Below are 17502 nucleotides of genomic sequence, written 5' to 3'. Positions count from 1 at the left end.
CAAATAAGGGAACCCGGGTCTCATCAGAAGTGTTCTGAGGAGGTTCCAGCTTATAAGAGAGATCGTAACCCGAGGAGATGTAGTAGTGGAAAGAGTTCCATCCGAAGATAACATTGCAGATCCACTGACAAAGCCGTTGTCTCAGATTGTCTTTGAGCGTCACAGGGGTCTGATGGGGATCAGACACATAGGTGATTGGCTTTAGGTCAAGTGGGAGATTGCTAGTCATAGGTGCCCAGCAAGCCAATCACGTGAGTGATGGCACGTGTGACTTGATACAGAATCTTTTTGCTTATTATATTTTGGCGTATATCACTTTATAACTATTGCATAAATGCATATATATATTGTGATGTCCTTGGATTTGTGCAATGGGAATCGGATCATGATGAGATCACGATAATGAGATCGATTCACCTTCAAACACATATCTTAAATAATCCCGGTCATAGGTTACTCGAGAGGGACATCGTGATAACCGGATAGACTGGTGTGCTGTATACTCGTCCATATGATGGATGCAGCTGGTCTCATAGCTGCTCGTGTAGGGACACTAAGGATACAATACAGGTGCTCATTGGAGAATGAGTTCACTGATAGATCCGCTTACGGAATGCTGGATGGTTGATGATGTCTTATTGTCAGACAGCGATTCCGTAGTCCTAGTGGTGTATCTGGTCCTTAGACTTGAGACACCAAGGATGTCCTGTATGAGTGCTCCACTCTTTGATACCATACTTATAGGTTTGGTTGTCCCAAATCTAGTACAGTTGGTCATTGGGAGTGGTAGTCGACCTTACGAGGGCTATTGAGTGTCGATAGAGGATCATCCACTCTCGGCGTCATGAGAGGAATATCCCATGTGTTCTTGCTCAGACAAATCCCTGGCCAGGGTCATTCGGGTTGAGAGAGAAAGAGTTCTCCGGGAGAATCCGATTAGAGCGAGACTCGAGTAGAAACCGTATGGGTCTGACAACACCATGCTCGATATACGGTCTCTGGGATATTAGATGGATGAGGGACTATAGGTACATGGTAACTGAGGACAGACAGGTCCAATGGATTGGATTCCCCTGTATCGTCTAGGGACTACGGCGTAGTGGCCTAGTACGTCCGTAGTCGATGAGTCGAGTGAATTATTACAGAGATAATAATTCATTGAGTTAGAAGGAGTTCTGATAGGTATGACTCACGGCCAGCTCGATATTGGGCCTAGAGGGTCACACACATATGGTAAGCATTGCGATGAGTAGAGGTTCGGATATAAGATATCCGACGGAGCCCTTGTCTTATTGGATGCAGATCCAATACCCACTAGGGAAGGACCCATTAGGGTTTGACACGGGATCTCTATAAATAGGAGGGATTCACAGCCTCATAGGCTAGAGTCTTTGCTTGCCTTTCCTATTCTCCTCTCCCTCTCCACCTCAGAGTAGGCCTGGAGTTTTGAGGAGCGTCGTCGCAACCCTGCTGTGTGGATCACCGCTAGAGAGGAGGACGCTTGACCTCCTTCACCCTCTCCTAAGGATCTGCAAGGAAACAGGGATATACGATCTCCCTAGGTAACACAATCTCTATATGCAGTTTTGTGTTTTGCGGATTTTGCGCACCAATCTTCGCACGACGACGAACATCTTTTTGGGAATCGGGGATTTTTTGTTTTCTTGTTCTTCCGCTGCGCATATGATGTCGCCCCCCATGATTTCCCAACAGTTTCTTTATGCGAAACAGCTTTCGACGTATGGCACACTCTTGAAATCACACACGAAGGCACTTCTAGAGTTAAATATTCGAAAATCAACATTTTAATGCATGATTTCGAGCTTTTTCAAATGAAGCCGAGCGAAACAATTGTTGACATGTACACCCGTTTCACGGATGTCATCAATGGTTTACAAGCTCTTGGCAAATGTTTCTTGAATTTTGAACTTGTTAGTAAAGTTTTACGATCACTTTCTAAAGCTTGGGAATCAAAAGTAACGGCAATACAAGAAACAAAAGATTTAAATATTTTTCCACTTGAAGAACTTATCGGCTCATTAATGATAATAGAAATGGTGCGCAATGCACATGATGAACACAATGAACACTTGAACCACCTTCCAAAGAACGGGAAGGATTTGGAACCTCGGACAAATGAATACCACTTGAGCGATGACTCAAGTGATGAGGACAATGATGAACTTGAACTTCGAACACCAACTCTTAATAAGTTCATTAAACAAAAATCTAAAATAAACAATGAACTTGAATGGAGGAAGAGGCTAAAGAAAAGGAAGGCACCCAAGGATGAATCAAGAACTTCCAAAGGTGAAACGGCGAATTGGGCTTTGACGGGCTTCGACTACAAGGTAAGTAACTCAACTCTCTTGAATTATTTTGAAATTACTTGAAGTTTTTCATGAGTTCTTAATTTAGATAGTTGGAATAGGAAATAAAAAAATTATTTTTCAAAAATTATATCATGTTTTTCTTTTTTAGCATCTTTGAAAAAATTAAAAATTTGATCAATGAAAAGTATATTGCTAAGGTTTCATGCATGTTATGTTTTGAAATGTTGAATGATGTATGCAACATTATGGATTATAGTTATATGATATGTGATAATGCTTAGGATTAATCCATGCATGTGTATTTTGATGATTTTATGTCATGCATGAGTTTTTGAAGTAAATGTTGATTTGATACTCTCATTTTGGATTAACATGTTTTTGGTTTAATCATTTTTATAACGAATTAAGATGACATTCTCATGACATATTAAGATGACATAGTGCATGTACATCTATGTATGAATTTCTTGATAGTCTTTTGATGATAGATGTGATATTATGATATTTTATTTTTGATATGTTTGGTCTTGACGGCTTTATGACGAAACTTATGTTTTGACCTTAAATGATGATACAATGTTTTCACAAAAAGACTTGAACACTCTTACATGAAATCAATTGTATGAAATGGAAATGAATTTTCTATTCTATTGAGATTAATGAATTTATTTTACCAATCTTATGAATCTCATGAAAATAAACATGATGAATATTTTATAAATGAGTTGTCTTATAAGATTTTGTCTTTACATCTTGAACTTTAATGCTTATATTGATTTGGCATATAAAGACTAAGGCATGCTCATAAGAAGCAAATCACATGAATAGAAATTTATAAAAATGAAATGTAATCCTCTATCTTATTGATTTCTACCTAAGAGACCAATAAAACTATCTATGCCATTTTGAATCTCTTGAAAGAAATGTTGAGATTTTGATGATTTGAATTTGAATGAGTTTTATTCAAAATATGATCTTGATTCCGTGATATTTACAAATTAAGATTTATTATGAATCAAGATTTTTTCATTAATCGATCTCCTAAAATTTTCTTTTGATTATTTATGAGTAGGTTTTTCAAAAAGAAATCATGCCTTTTGGTATTCATGTGTTCTAATCTTTCATGATGTGATTTTTATACAATTCCTTGTATTCATGAAATGTTTATCGTATCACCCAATTACTTTCTTCTTGATATTCCTTATGTGGTGATTAAAATTATGCATGAAATACTCTTGATATTATTTTGATGTATACAAATGAAAAGTTATAATCATGAATGATCGGATGAAATTTGACAAATTAATATCTTCATGATTTGAAATATTTATAATTTGAAATTATACATGCAATTGCTTTGTATTGTGATGATATATGCATCATGAATACTTTATTATCATACATGAAAATAGTGATAAACATTTTGAAAATAAATGTTTGTATCATGTTAGATGATTTTACATTTTGTGCATGATGAGTTATAGTGATGATTGAAACAATGATTGAAATGCTTTAAATGATGAATGTTTGGTATCATAATCAACATGTTGATAAATGCTTGAAAATTTTAGTGTTTAAGTATCATGTATGATATGCTTATTAATGATGATTGATTTATTTTTCGGTATCGTGCATGAAAAATAAGGTTATTGAAATTGTGTATGTTTTAATTTGAATATATAATGATGCACAAATAAGAATGATACTTACCTTTGTCATAATATGAAAATTGATATAAGGGTCTTCCATTCTTTTTGATAATGACAAAGAGGGAGCAAGAATTTCTAGCGTGGACATCATGAAAAGAGGCAAACTAACTAGCTTGCACAATTCAAGATTAAAGCAAAAATTGCACTTCTCAAAAGAGAAGATGCAAATGTAACATTTGCCAAATTGTTTGCTTGCCTCATGTAAAACATTATCTCTTGCTAGTTTGGCATTTTTGCTAGCTTGTATGTTGCAAAACTTGATCACTTTTTCAAACATTTTGCTAGCTTACACTTTGCAAAGAAAGCAAAAATGACACTTCTAGAAGAAAGAGCTTGTTATTTTGAACATCACAAGCTTGCCTATCTTAAGAAACAAAAATTACAAAAGTGCTATCTTGCCTATCTCAAGAAGCAAAACTTGCAACTTGCACATTGCAATAGGAAGCAAGAATTATGAGCTTACACAAGAAAGCTATCTTGCATTTGCTTTCGAAATTTTTGCTAGCTTGTATATTGTGAAACTTACATATCGTAAAAATTGCTAGCTTGTAGTCTAAAGAGAAGCAAAAAGTTGCTATCTCAAAAGAAGCAAATGTGCTATCTTGCCTATCTTAAGAGGCAAAAATGCTAACTTACACATCTAGCAAAACTTGACAAATTTGCATATTTCAAGAAGCAAGAGTTGCTTTCTTGAACATCTCAATATTGCTAGCTTGCATGATGTAGAACTTGCTATCTTGAACATTACCAAAAGTGCTATCTTGTATGCTGTAAAACTTGCATATCTAAAACTTGATAGCTTGAATGTCCTAAGCATGATGCATTACTTGCTAAATTTTCTAGCTTCAAAACTGCATGATGATAAAACTTAATATTATATTTTTCATACAATGAGTTGAACTCATATTACAAACACAAAGAATAGTTGTACTTCTCCTTTTTGTTGATGACAAAGGGGGAGAAGTATGTTGATGACATGATATGCATAAGTCTATTCATGAGTTCATAATAACGTGTTGCAAGTATTCATGATGAATATTGCAATGACTTGAATTCAGTTTGAATTCAAGGTTATATCAATATGGAATATTGATAGGGGGAGTTTGTTTAAACTCCGGGAGTCAAGTTTAACTCCGTCATCAATTGGTTGTCATCATCAAAAAGGGGGAGATTGTTGAATCTCGTATTTTGATGATGAAACCAATTGATAATTATGTTTATGTTTAATTGCATTTTGAGTGATGCAGGTCTACTCGATCAGGATTAGACAATTAACGCAGGAGGAATTGACATTGCGCCGGAAGAGATCACGCTAGGATATTGGACGGCTGAATGCTTCGGATGTCGGGCATCGGGCCAAGGAGAGCGAAATTGCGCCAAGGATATCGGGGTTGCGGAGGTCAACCGCCGATTGGGCAACAAGCCGCAAGAGAGGACGATGCACCGAAGAATCGGACGAAGCGCCAACCAATGACGTGCCGGGCAATAGAATGTCAATTCGCGTTGTAATAATTGTCTAGATCGGAGTTGAGTTTTGGTTTGTGTGTGCAGGATTAACTACGATAACGATGAAGACATAAAGTGAAACAAAGTGCTGGAGTCAAGTGCGAAAGATTCGTTGGGAGTTCGAGAGTTCGATGGAAGTCCGAAGGTTCGTCGAGAATGCTGCCGGACTAGCTGAGAATGAGTAGGGAGCTTGCCGAAGGGTTTTTCGGAAGCTCGCCGGAAGGTTCGTTGGAAGTTCGCGGAGCTCACTAAGAAAGATCGGAGCTTACCGAAGAAGCTCGTTGGAACTCGCCAAGATCAAATCGTGAAGTCTAGGAGCTTGTCGGGAGTCCGCAGAATGGTTTCCGAGAGTTTATCGGAAGACCGTCGGAAGTTCGCCGGAAGCTCGCCGGAAGAAGTCTTGACTTACGAACTTTGTAATAGCTTAGAAAATGTCTTTAAATTCGTAGTTAGCACGTTAATTAGGGTTAGGATTAGGTGTTAATCCTATAACCCAAGTAGGGGTCAATTGGGCCCGAGTTCGGACTGGTTTGGGCCAAGTTTGGAGCCCAACCAGTGAGTTGAATTGGCCTAGACGGTGGCACCGCCCAGCACCCGAGAGCTGGGCGGTGACACCTCCTGGGCTGGGCGATTGCACAGCCCAGCACCCGAGTGCTGAGCGGTGGCACCACTTGGCTGGGCGGTGGTACCGCCAGCATCGGGAACATAAGAGAATTCAAATTTTTGGAGCCCAAATTTGAATCCTCTTGAGGCCTATAAATACCCCTCAAGTCTCAGCTGAGAATATAACTTTTGAGAAGCATTTTGATTGAGAGAAAAGTCTTAGAAAGTCTTAGCAAGTCTTGTTTTCAATTTGCTAGAGAGTTCTCCTCTTTCTTTCTTACTGAAAATTTGTAAGAGGTTGAACTGCTTGTAAAAGGTTGTAAGAGGGGTATTTACCCTTCCATTTCAAGAGATTTGCTAGTGGAAGGTGGGAGCCTCATCGAAGAGGGGCCTCGCAAGTGGATGTAGGTCATTTGACCGAACCACTTTAAAATCGACGTAATCTCCGATTTGCGTTTATGTTTATGCATTTATGTTTCTGCAAACCTTTACTTTGCTAAGTTCACTGCCCTCATCTTATTACGTACACTTTCAATGCAATTGAAACGGTTTCAAATGAAACATTATTTTTATCGTACGAAAGATTTTCTAAAACCGAAGTTTTAATCCGCTGCACTAATTCACCCCCCCCCCCCTCTTAGTGCCGCTCCGATCCTAACAACGCTTGCCTTAGACTCCCCACCAAAGATGTCCCCTCACTCGAAACCCCTTGCCAAGCGCCGCTCAAAATGAAGTTTCCCGTTGTGCCCCATGACGTTCCGCCCGTTGTGCCCCCTGACGTTCCGCCTGACCCGCCACATGGCACGGTAGCATTCAGGTATGACCTAACCCAAGCTCAATTCCTACCCAGGTCACTCCAGATCGCTCTCGACTAGCGACCCGTCAGCAACCCAATTGACCGAGTCACTCTAGATCGCTCTTGATTGGCGACCCGTCGGCAACTCAAGCTCAATTCCTGCTCGGGTCGCTCCAGATCGCTCCCGACTAGTGACCCATTGACAATCCAAGCTCGATTCCTGCCCGGGTCACTCCAGATCGCTCCCGACTAGCGACCCGTCGGCAACCTAGGCTCGATTCTTGCCCGGGTCGCTCTAGATCGCTCCCGACTAGCGACCCGTCAGCAACCCAAGCTAGATTCCTACCTAGGTCGCTCCAGATCACTCCCGACTGGTGACCCATCGGCAACCCAAGCTCGATTCCTGCCCGGGTCGCTCCAGATCGCTCATGACTGGTGACCCGTCGGCAACCCAAGCTCGATTCCTGCCCGGGTCACTCCAGATCACTCCCGACTAGCGACCCGTCGGCAACGCAAGCTCGATTCCTGCCCGGGTCGCTCCAGATCACTCCCGACTAGTGACTCATCAGCAACCCAAGCTCGATTCTTGCCCGGGTCGCTCCAGATTGCTCTCGGCTGGCGACCCGTCGGCAACCCAAGCTCGATTCTCGCCCGAGTCATTCTAGGTCGCTCCCGACTGGCGACCCATTGGCAACTCAATATGGAGCCGAGCTCACAACTCGGTCCCCAGACTCAATACGGAGCCAAGCTCACGACTTGGTCCCCAAACTCAATACGATGCTGAGCTCACAACTCGGTCCCTAGACTTAATACGGTGCCGAGCTCACAACTCGGTCCCTAGAACTAATGGAGAGCCGATCTTATAACTTGGCTCTCATGCTCGACTCGAGGCCAGATCCACCCTCTCGGTCACTGCACTTGGTTTTCGACCAAAGCGTACTAAATCACTCTCGGTTAGTGATCGCCGACGTTAAAACCCAAAAACGAGCATAGGCACTTGACCCCCAGGCTCGACACCGACGACCGAGCCCCCTAGGTTGAGCCGAACCCCGCTACCCGAGTCACTTTGCGTCAATCACAAATTGCCCACATCTACGTCTCGGCTTCACTCCATAACACCCCCATCCAACAGGATCAGCCCTGTCCACACCAGGGGATTGACCTCCCTAAATTACCCCCGACGAATCAATTCGTTCCTCCCGCAAAAAGCCTAGTGCTATCATACCCCTTAAACCCAAGCATGCCTCCAGGACCGCCAACGATCCGTCGGCACGCCTCGGGGTGGGGGCGTGTGTGTGTGTGGAGGCGATAGGGCATATTTTGGCCCTATGTAACGCGCCACTGTACGCCTCCAGAACCGTGGGATGCACGCCATGTTAAAGCTCTAACGGTACTACTGTACGGCTTGACCACCCCAAGAGCTGGGGGCGGTGTCATCTGACGATGCTCAAGCACCCCTGAAGATGCCATCTCGTCAGAGAGGTTCTTCTGCCCCTAGAGTCAATGGCCATGCCAGACCCAGGCCCGACCAATTCCCGCACGCAGGTATAAATACCCCTGGGCCCGACCAGATAAGGAGAGGAGAAAGAAGGGACGAAAGATTCGGGACGAATCTAACTTACTCGTCAGAGGGGCCAAAGTCGGGACTTACCTAACGAGGGCCTTTTTGTAGGGAGGCGGTCGCCACCAAGCCGCGAATGCCTTCTTCCCGCAGACGGTGCTCGGTATGCAGGGGAGGGTGACCTAACGAGTCAGACCCGTCGAGTGTCAGCCTGCACCTCTCATCTCTAGGAGGCTTCCACATCAGGAGGAATTCCAACCATCCGAGGGGAAGAGAGGACACGCCTTCCCACGAACAACACTCATATCAATCGGCCCTGGAGTGCCCACCCGCAGTGAGGCTCAGGCCGACCTTGCCACCTCAACTGACGCCCGACGCATTTGAAGGGCGTAACTACTCCATCAACTCAATAGTTCCACCAGAGGTTCCCAACGTCGGCAGATGGGCCTAGCCATGCTAACTCGTCAATCACAACATGTTTGTTCACTAACATTGAGAAAGGTATATCTCCATACAAGAACATGATATAGACATCCCTCCTCCAAGACCTAAAAGTAAGTCAAACGATGGATTTCCACGAAAGTCTGGTGCAGGCTTTCTCACACCTCATGAAACAACAAGTGGGCAGCCATTAAAATCAATATCACCAAGCACAAATAAAGTAATGGACATCAAAGGTGATGCACTGCAAGAGGTAAACACTTGTATACACGCTTTTCATTTGTTCCACAACAGCATTGTATTTTCTGTACTTTACACAAAATTTTATCTCAGTTAGCTGCTTTGACCAGAAATTCATGATGGCACAGAAGCTGCAAAATGAAGAGATTTCAGAAGATCGTAGTCACTCGGAAGTTGTTAATATCTTCCTAGATACGGTGCCTGCTTCCATCTCTTCTGTAAACAAGGGCTCTTCCAATTATAGAAAATATACTAAATTCTTATCCACAGAGGAAATGGAAGATAATATTGCAATTAACAAATCCTTGAACAAGGAGCCAAGTGAAAAGGGCAAATCCTTGAGTGGAAAGGAAACAGGCGTTCAAGGAGATTGTATATATCCACATATCAATTTAGTCTTAGGAAATGGTGCAAGTACGTCAGTGTTTCAAGGTTTAACCTCAAAGAATACTGTAAAAGGGGATCAAACCCACCCAAAGAAACCTGCTACACATATTATTGGCAGAAATGGTAAAAGCATGGACACTGAAGATTCAGATGATCGAAACCCTACTGCAGTAACTGGCCAAGTCGGGGATCATGCAAATGCTAACCCATCCATGAACCCTATAGCGTTTGCGATACCAGTACAGAATGTATCGATAATTCGTTCTGTGCATCATCCATTTCCAGCCTTCACACATTTGACTCACTTCCAGAGCAGTCAAGATGCTTATAGGTCATTCCTAAACATCTCATCTACATTTTTCAAGTCTTATTGTTTCTACATTGTTACAAAATCCAGCAGTTCATGCTGCAGCAAGCATGGCAGCATCTTTATGGCCATCTGCGGAGGCGGAGACCTCCCTTCGGTCAACTGCTGAATTCCTAGCTGGAGAAATTCCAGGAAGGCATATGAATCCAACTCCAAGTTTGGAGGCAATTGCTGCTGTTACAGTTGCAGTTGCAGCTGCATGGTGGGCAGCTCAGGGCCTCTTGCCATGTTCCCTCCTCTTGTTGGTTTTGCATTTGCTCCTCTGAACACAACCACCATCCCCTCAACGGATACAACCCAACTTCAAGGACATGTTGGCACCTTTGGGAGAAAGTTGGAAACCAAAAACAAGTTGAGGATCTAAAGCCTTGGCATCACTCTTCTAAATCATTGTTGTCGTCATCAGACTCATATGATAGTGGAAGAGGTGAGAACTCAAGTGAGCTTAAAGCCACTAGGTCCGACAAGTTCACACCATCGGTATTCATTGGATTTCATAGTTCAGACAAGGCAAGGAATAAGAAGAAACAGGATTGTTCCTCTTGTGGATCAAACACACCATCAAGCAGTGAAGTAGAAATGAATACTGTTACGGTAAGTAACTTTTTTAGCCGTGGCCTCGGGGCCGTCGCGGCTTGGTTCGGGTCCGGAAGGCGGTGATCTCCTTGGGGGCGCTCCTCGAGGTCTCCCGGCGGCCGAGCTCGGTGGTTCGGGTCGGGAGGTCGGTTCGGCAACTCGGGTCGCCCGGTCGGGTCGGCGGCTCGGTTCGGGAGGTCGGGTCGTCCCGGTCGAGAAGAAGCTCCGCCACGGCGCCAGGAAGAGCCGACACCGTCTCGCCCCTGCACACAGGTCGGGCCGGGGTGCTCGACCCGACCCCTCCGACGATCAAGTTAGAGAAAGATGCGGAGGGGGTTTAGGAGGAGGAGAAACCTCCGCCTGTTGAGTGTGTCCTCCCCCTTTTGCCAAGGGCTCGGGGGTATTTATAGAGGAGGTTTGATGTTACCTGGTGTAGCTGTCTGCAGGGCAGGACTGTACCTTTGGTTGCGTGGGAGGCCGAGCTGCTGCAGGATATGGCGAGCCTCGGGCAGTGAGTTGGTCAGGGGGATGACGTGTCACATTGCCATTTTTTGCCATATCATATGCCCCCCGAAAGGAGCTATGCGTCGGTTCTTGCATGCAGGGGGTCCGATGCATGGCTTTTTACTTTAGGTGGGCTGGTCATGCATATCCGAGGCGTATGACGTAGGCGGGCTAGCCGCGCGGACGTGTCTCGTGCAACATGGGGCCGAAGCGCGCAACTCAATCAGGAAGCCGAGCAGGGTTAGACTCGGGGCCGATGGAGCCGATGAGGGCTGAGGAGCACAACGCAGGCGGGGTGGCCGCGCAGGCGTGATCTCGGGAGACATAGAGCCGAGGGCCGAGGAGCACAACGCAGGCGGGGCAACCGCGCAGGTGTGGTCTCGGGATGGCGTAGAGCCGAGGGCCGAGGAGCACAACGCAGGCGGGGTGACCGCGCAGGTGTGATCTCGGGATGGCGTAGAGCCGAGGGCCGAGGAGCACGACGCAGGCGGGGCAACCGCGCAGGTGTGGTCTCGGGATGGCGTAGAGCCGAGGGCCGAGGAGCACAACGCAGGCGGGTTGGCCGCGCTGGTGTGGTCTCGGGATGGCGTAGAGCCGAGGGCCGAGGAGCACAACGCAGGCGGGGTGACCGCGCAGGTGTGATCTCGGGATGGCGTAGAGCCGAGGGCCGAGGAGCACGACGCAGGCGGGGAAACCGCGCAGGTGTGGTCTCGGGATGGCGTAGAGCCGAGGGCCGAGGAGCACAACGTAGGCGGGTTGGCCGCGCTGGTGTGGTCTCGGGATGGCGTAGAGCCGAGGGCCGAGGAGCACAACGCAGGCGGGGTGACCGCGCAGGTGTGGTCTCGGGTGGCGTAAAGCCGAGGGCCGAGGAGCACAACGCAGGCGGGGCAACCGCGCAGGTGTGGTCTCGGGATGGCGTAGAGCCGAGGGCCAAGGAGCACAACGCAGGCGGGGTGACCGCGCGGGTGTGGTCTCGGGTGGCGTAAAGCCGAGGGCCGAGGAGCACAACGCAGGCGGGGCAACCGCGTAGGTGTGATCTCGGGAGGTGTAGAGCCGAGGGCCGAGGAGCACAACGCAGGCGGGGTGGCCGCGCAGGTGTGGTCTCGGGATGGCGTAGGGCCGAGGGCCGAGGAGCACAACGCAGGCGGGGTGACCGCGCAGGTGTGTCTCGGGATGGCGTAGGGCCGAGGGCCGAGGAGCACAACGCAGGCGGGGTGACCGCGCAGGTGTGTCTCGGGTGGCGTGAAGCCAAAGGGGGTGTCCTCGAGCATTAAGCGACCGAGGAGGCCTCGGGCATTATGCGACCGAGGTGGCGGCCTCGGGCATTACGCGACCGAGGTGGTGGACTCGGCAAGCATGGAGCCGAGGCACTCGGCGCAGGCAGGCTGCGGCCGAGGGACGTAACCCAGGTGGGCAAGGCGATGGATATGGCCGAGGAGTTCGGCGCGAGCAGGCTGGCCGCACAGACGTATCTCGGGGTTTATGGAGCCGAGGGGCACGACGCAGGCGTACTGGTGGCACTGGTCTGTCTCGGGAACATGGAGCCAAGGAGCACGACGCAGGCGGTCTGGTCGCGCAGGTGTGTCTCGGGGATGATGGAAGCGAGGAGCACAACGCAGGCGGGCAGGCCGCGCAGGTGTGGTCTCGGTCATCATGCTGCCGAGGAGCACGACGCAGGCGAGCAGACCGCGCAGGCGTGGTCGCGAGGGCCATGCGGCCGAGTAGCGCGATCAGGCGGGCAGGATGCGAGGACGTGGCCTCGGGCACCACGCGGCCGAGGAACACGACAGGCGGTCGGGCCACGCCGAGGTGGGTCTCGGCAGAGATTGGCTGAGGTGCTCGGTGCAGGCCGGCTGCGACCGAGGGGCGTGAACCAGGTGGATAGGGCCATGGAGTTCGGCGCGGGCAGGCTGGCCGTGCAGACGTGTCTCGGGGTTTATGGAGCCGAGGGGCACGACGCGGGCGTACTGGCGGCACTGGTCTGTCTCGGGAACATGGGGCCAAGGAGCACGACGCAGGCGGGGTGACCGCGCAGGCGTGGTCGCGAGGGTCATGCGACCGAGTAGCACGATCAGGCGGGCAGGACGCGAGGACGTGGCCTCGGGCACCACGCAGCCGAGGAACACGACAGGCGGTCGGGCCGCGCCGAGGTGGATCTCGGTAGTGATTGGCCTAGGTGCTCGGTGTGGGCGGATAGACCGCGCATGGGGCCGAGGCAGCGTGCAGCACGTTGGCTGCGCATGTGGCCGAGTGGCCTAGGCAGCGAGGTTGCGTGCTGGCTACGCACGAGGCCGAGTGGACGAGGCAGTGAGGCAGCTGCGTATGTGGCCGAGTGGCCGAGGCAGCGATGCTGCTTGCCGGCTGCGCATGTGGCCGAATGGCCGAGGCAACGATGCTGCTTGCCGGCTGCGCATGAGGCCGAGGCAGCGTGCTGGCCGCGCATGAGGCCGAGGGGCCGAGGTAGCGAGGCAGCATGTTGGCTGCGCATGAGGCCGAGGCAGCGTGCTGGCCGCGCATGAGGCCGAGGGGCCGAGGTAGCGAGGCAGCATGTTGGCTGCGCATGTGGCCGAATGGCCGAGGCAACGATGCTGCTTGCCGGCTGCGCATGAGGCCGAGGCAGCGTGCTGGCCGCGCATGAGGCCGAGGGGCCGAGGTAGCGAGGCAGCATGTTGGCTGCGCATGAGGCCGAGGCAGCGAGGCTGCGTGCTGGCTGCGCACGAGGCCGAGTGGCCGAGGCAGCGTGCTGGCTGCGCCCGAGGCCGAGTGGCCGAGGCAGCGAGGCAGCGTGTTGGCCGCGCATGAGGCCGAGGGGCCGAGGCAGCGAGGCAGCGTGTTGGCTGCGCATGTGGCCGAAGGGCCGGGGCAGCGAGGCAGCGTGTTGGCTGCGCATGTGGCCGAATGGCCGAGGCAGCGATGCTGCTTGCCGGCTGCGCATGTGGCCGAATGGCCGAGGCAACGATGCTGCTTGCCGGCTGCGCATGAGGCCGAGGCAGCGTGCTGGCCGCGCATGAGGCCGAGGGGCCGAGGTAGCGAGGCAGCATGTTGGCTGCGCATGTGGCCGAATGGCCGAGGCAACGATGCTGCTTGCCGGCTGCGCATGAGGCCGAGGCAGCGTGCTGGCCGCGCATGAGGCCGAGGGGCCGAGGTAGGGTGGCAGCATGTTGGCTGCGCATGAGGCCGAGGCAGCGAGGCTGCGTGCTGGCTGCGCACGAGGCCGAGTGGCCGAGGCAGCGTGCTGGCTGCGCCCGAGACCGAGTGGCCGAGGCAGCGAGGCAGCGTGTTGGCCGCGCATGAGGCCGAGGGGCCGAGGCAGCGAGGCAGCGTGTTGGCTGCGCATGTGGCCGAAGGGCCGGGGCAGCGAGGCAGCGTGTTGGCTGCGCATGTGGCCGAATGGCCGAGGCAACGATGCTGCTTGCCGGCTGCGCATGAGGCCGAGGCAGCGTGCTGGCCGCGCATGAGGCCGAGGGGCCGAGGTAGCGAGGCAGCATGTTGGCTGCGCATGAGGCCGAGGCAGCGAGGCTGCGTGCTGGCTGCGCATGAGGCCGAGTGGCCGAGGCAGCGTGCTGGCTGCGCATGAGGCCGAGGCAGCGAGGCTGCGTGCTGGCTGCGCCCGAGGCCGAGTGGCCGAGGCGGCGAGGCAGCGTGTTGGCCGCGCATGAGCCAAGTCTCTCAGGCGACGCCATATCTCTCCTCATGCATGCCGCGGCCGAGGAGCTACTTGCGCGTGCATAGAGGAAGTCTCGGGCAAGCCGTGGCCGTGGAGCTCTCGGGCATACCATGGCCGAGGAGCTACTTAGGCCGCGTAGAGGAAGTCTCGGGTAAGCCGTGGCCGAGGAGGTCTCGGGTAGGCTATGGCCGAGGAGCTCTCGGGTAGGCTGTGGCCGAGGAGGTCTCGGGCACGCTATGGCCGAGGAGGTCTCGGGTAGGCTGTGGCCGAGGAGGTCTCGGGCACGCTATGGCCGAGGAGGTCTCGGGTAAGCAATGGCCGAGGAGGTCTCGGGCACGCTATGGCCGAGGAGGTCTCGGGTAAGCAATGGCCGAGGAGGTCTCGGGTAGGCTGTGGCCGAGGAGGTCTCGGGCACGCTATGGCCGAGGAGGTCTCGGGTAAGCAATGGCCGAGGAGGTCTCGGGTAGGCTGTGGCCGAGGAGGTCTCGGGCACGCTATGGCCGAGGAGGTCTCGGGTAGGCTGTGGCCGAGGTGTTCGGCGCGGTCGGGCTGGCCGCGCGCATGGGACGCGGGCGGTTTGGCCGGTGCGTGAGGCGCGCGGGTTGGCCGCGCGCGTGGGACCGAGGGGGGTTTGGCCAGGAAGCCGAGACCGACCCCAGAAGTCGTGGTGCAGGTCGGCTGCAGTGGAGCAACCAAGGAGAAAGCTAACGTACTGTCATTTCGGGCCCTCCTTCTAGCGCCATTATGTTACGGTAAGTAACTTTTTTGGCCGTGGCCTCGGGTGTTGAATCTCGTATTTTGATGATGAAACTACTTGATATATGTTTATGATTTAATCTGCGTTTTGAGTGATGCAGGATGCTTCGATCAGGATGAGACAATTAAAGCAGGAAAATCATGTTGTGCCGAAGGAACATGTCAGAAGATTGGACGTCGGGCCGGTGGATCGGTCGACGTATCGACAGAAGGCTTCGGGCCGTGAACTCGGGCATCGGGCCAAGAAGAGCGGGTATTGTGCCAAGGATATCGGAGTTGCGGAGTCAACTGGCCGATTGGGCAATAGGCTGCAGGAGAGGACGATGCGCCGAAGAATCGGACGAAGCGTCGAGGGACCAATGACATGTCGGACAACTTGGTTAATTGCTTAGGATTAATTGTCTCGATCGAAGTTTTGTTTTGTTGTGCAGGATTAACTACGATAAGAGTAAGACAAGTAGCAGGTGTTGCCCCGGAGTCAAGATCAGGATCACGTTGGGAGTTCGAGAGTTCGACGGAAGTTCGGACGGTCGTCGGAGGTTCAGCGTGAACAGATCCGAGAAGTCCAGAAGCTTGCCAAGCGAAGCTCGTCGGAACTCGCCAAGTGGATCGTCGCAAGTCCAGGAGTATGCCGGATGTCCGCAGAAGGATCACCGAGGGTTATCGGTTGATCGACGGAAGTTGGCCGGAAACTCGCCGGAAGAAGCGATTGACGCATTGGAGCAAAGCTGCAGAAGTTGTCTTAGAGTTAATCGTAGTTAGCACGATGATTAAGCATGAAAATGGGAGGTGATCCCATTAGCTTAATCTTGGGGCAATTGGGCCCCTGAAAAGATTCAAAGTGGGCCGAATGGAGTGAACCATTCGGACCCTGATTGCACCAGGAGGTGCAACCGCCTGGGCTGTGGGGTTGAGAGGTGCAACCGCCCCAGCTAGGAGGTGCAACCGCCTGGGCTGTGGGGTTGAGAGGTGCAACCGCCCCAGCCAGGAGGTGCAACCGCCTGGGCTGTGGGGTTGGGAGGTGCAACCGCCCCAGCCAAGAGGTTGCACCGCCAGAGCTCAAGTTTCGAGCTCTGCCAGGCGATGCAACCACCGAGCTCAGTCTTCGAGCTCTGGCAGAGAGGTGCATCAGCCTGAGCTAAGTCTCGAGCTCTGCCAGGTGATGCATTCACCAAGCTCAGTCTTCGAGCTCTGGCAGAGAGGTGCATCAGCCTGAGCTCAGTTTGGAGCTCTCCCAGGTGATGCAACCACCGAGCTCAGATTTCGAGCTCTGCCAGGTGATGCAACCACCAAGCTCAGTCTTCGAGCTCTGCCAGGTGATGCAACCATCGAGCTCAGTCTTCGAGCTCTGGCAGAGAAGAGCAATCGGCTGAGCTCAGTCTTCGAGCTCTGCCAGGCGGTGCCACCTCTCCAGTTGAGAGGTGCAACCGCCTGATCCCAGAATTCTGGGATTTGATCGATTTGATCGTTTTGAGCTCGAATTTTGAATTGGGTTGGGGCCTATAAATACCCCACCCATTCAGCACTGAAAAGATACAGACCTACACCGAAATCTTGATCTTTTCTGTGATTCTAAGAGCTCAAAAGTGTTGTAAAGCCTTTAAGTCTCCTCCTTCTGTTCTTCAAGTTTTCAGTTGTAAAGTGAGGAGAGAAAGGTCTGTAAAGGTTGTCTCCTAAGCCTGTCAAAAGGAGAGAAACTGTAAAAGGGCAGTTAGCCTTCGCCCATTGAAGGAAGGCACCTAGTTGACGTCGGCAACCTCGTCGGTGGAGGAAGCCAAAAGTGGAGTAGGTCAAGGCTGACCGAACCACTCTAAATCTCTGGTTTGCGTTTATTCTCGAGCACTTTATCATTACTGCAAACCTCCTTCATTACTACTGCTCTCTGCGCTTTCACGAACAAGTTCTAAGTGCTGTTCTTCCGAATCTGCATTCAGACGTAAATCGGCTTTCCTCGCACAATCATCATATCTCAGTTTACGTTTACGTCTTGATTTCAACTGCATACTGCTTTCTGTGAGTATACAAACAAGTTTCAAAGTTTAGACGTAAATCTGCG

General features: G+C 50.8%; 1 pseudogene; it reads left to right on the top strand.

Moving 5' to 3' along the window:
- The window catches only part of LOC135642897 (protein CCA1-like), a 47469-nt pseudogene that overhangs the window by 22769 nt on the left and 7198 nt on the right, over positions 1–17502 (top strand).

Source organism: Musa acuminata, chromosome BXJ3-7 (genome assembly GCF_036884655.1).
Source record: "Musa acuminata AAA Group cultivar baxijiao chromosome BXJ3-7, Cavendish_Baxijiao_AAA, whole genome shotgun sequence".
Lineage (NCBI taxonomy): Eukaryota > Viridiplantae > Streptophyta > Magnoliopsida > Zingiberales > Musaceae > Musa > Musa acuminata.
Note: the sequence above shows the minus strand (reverse complement) of the source record. Positions and strands in the feature narration are given on the sequence as shown.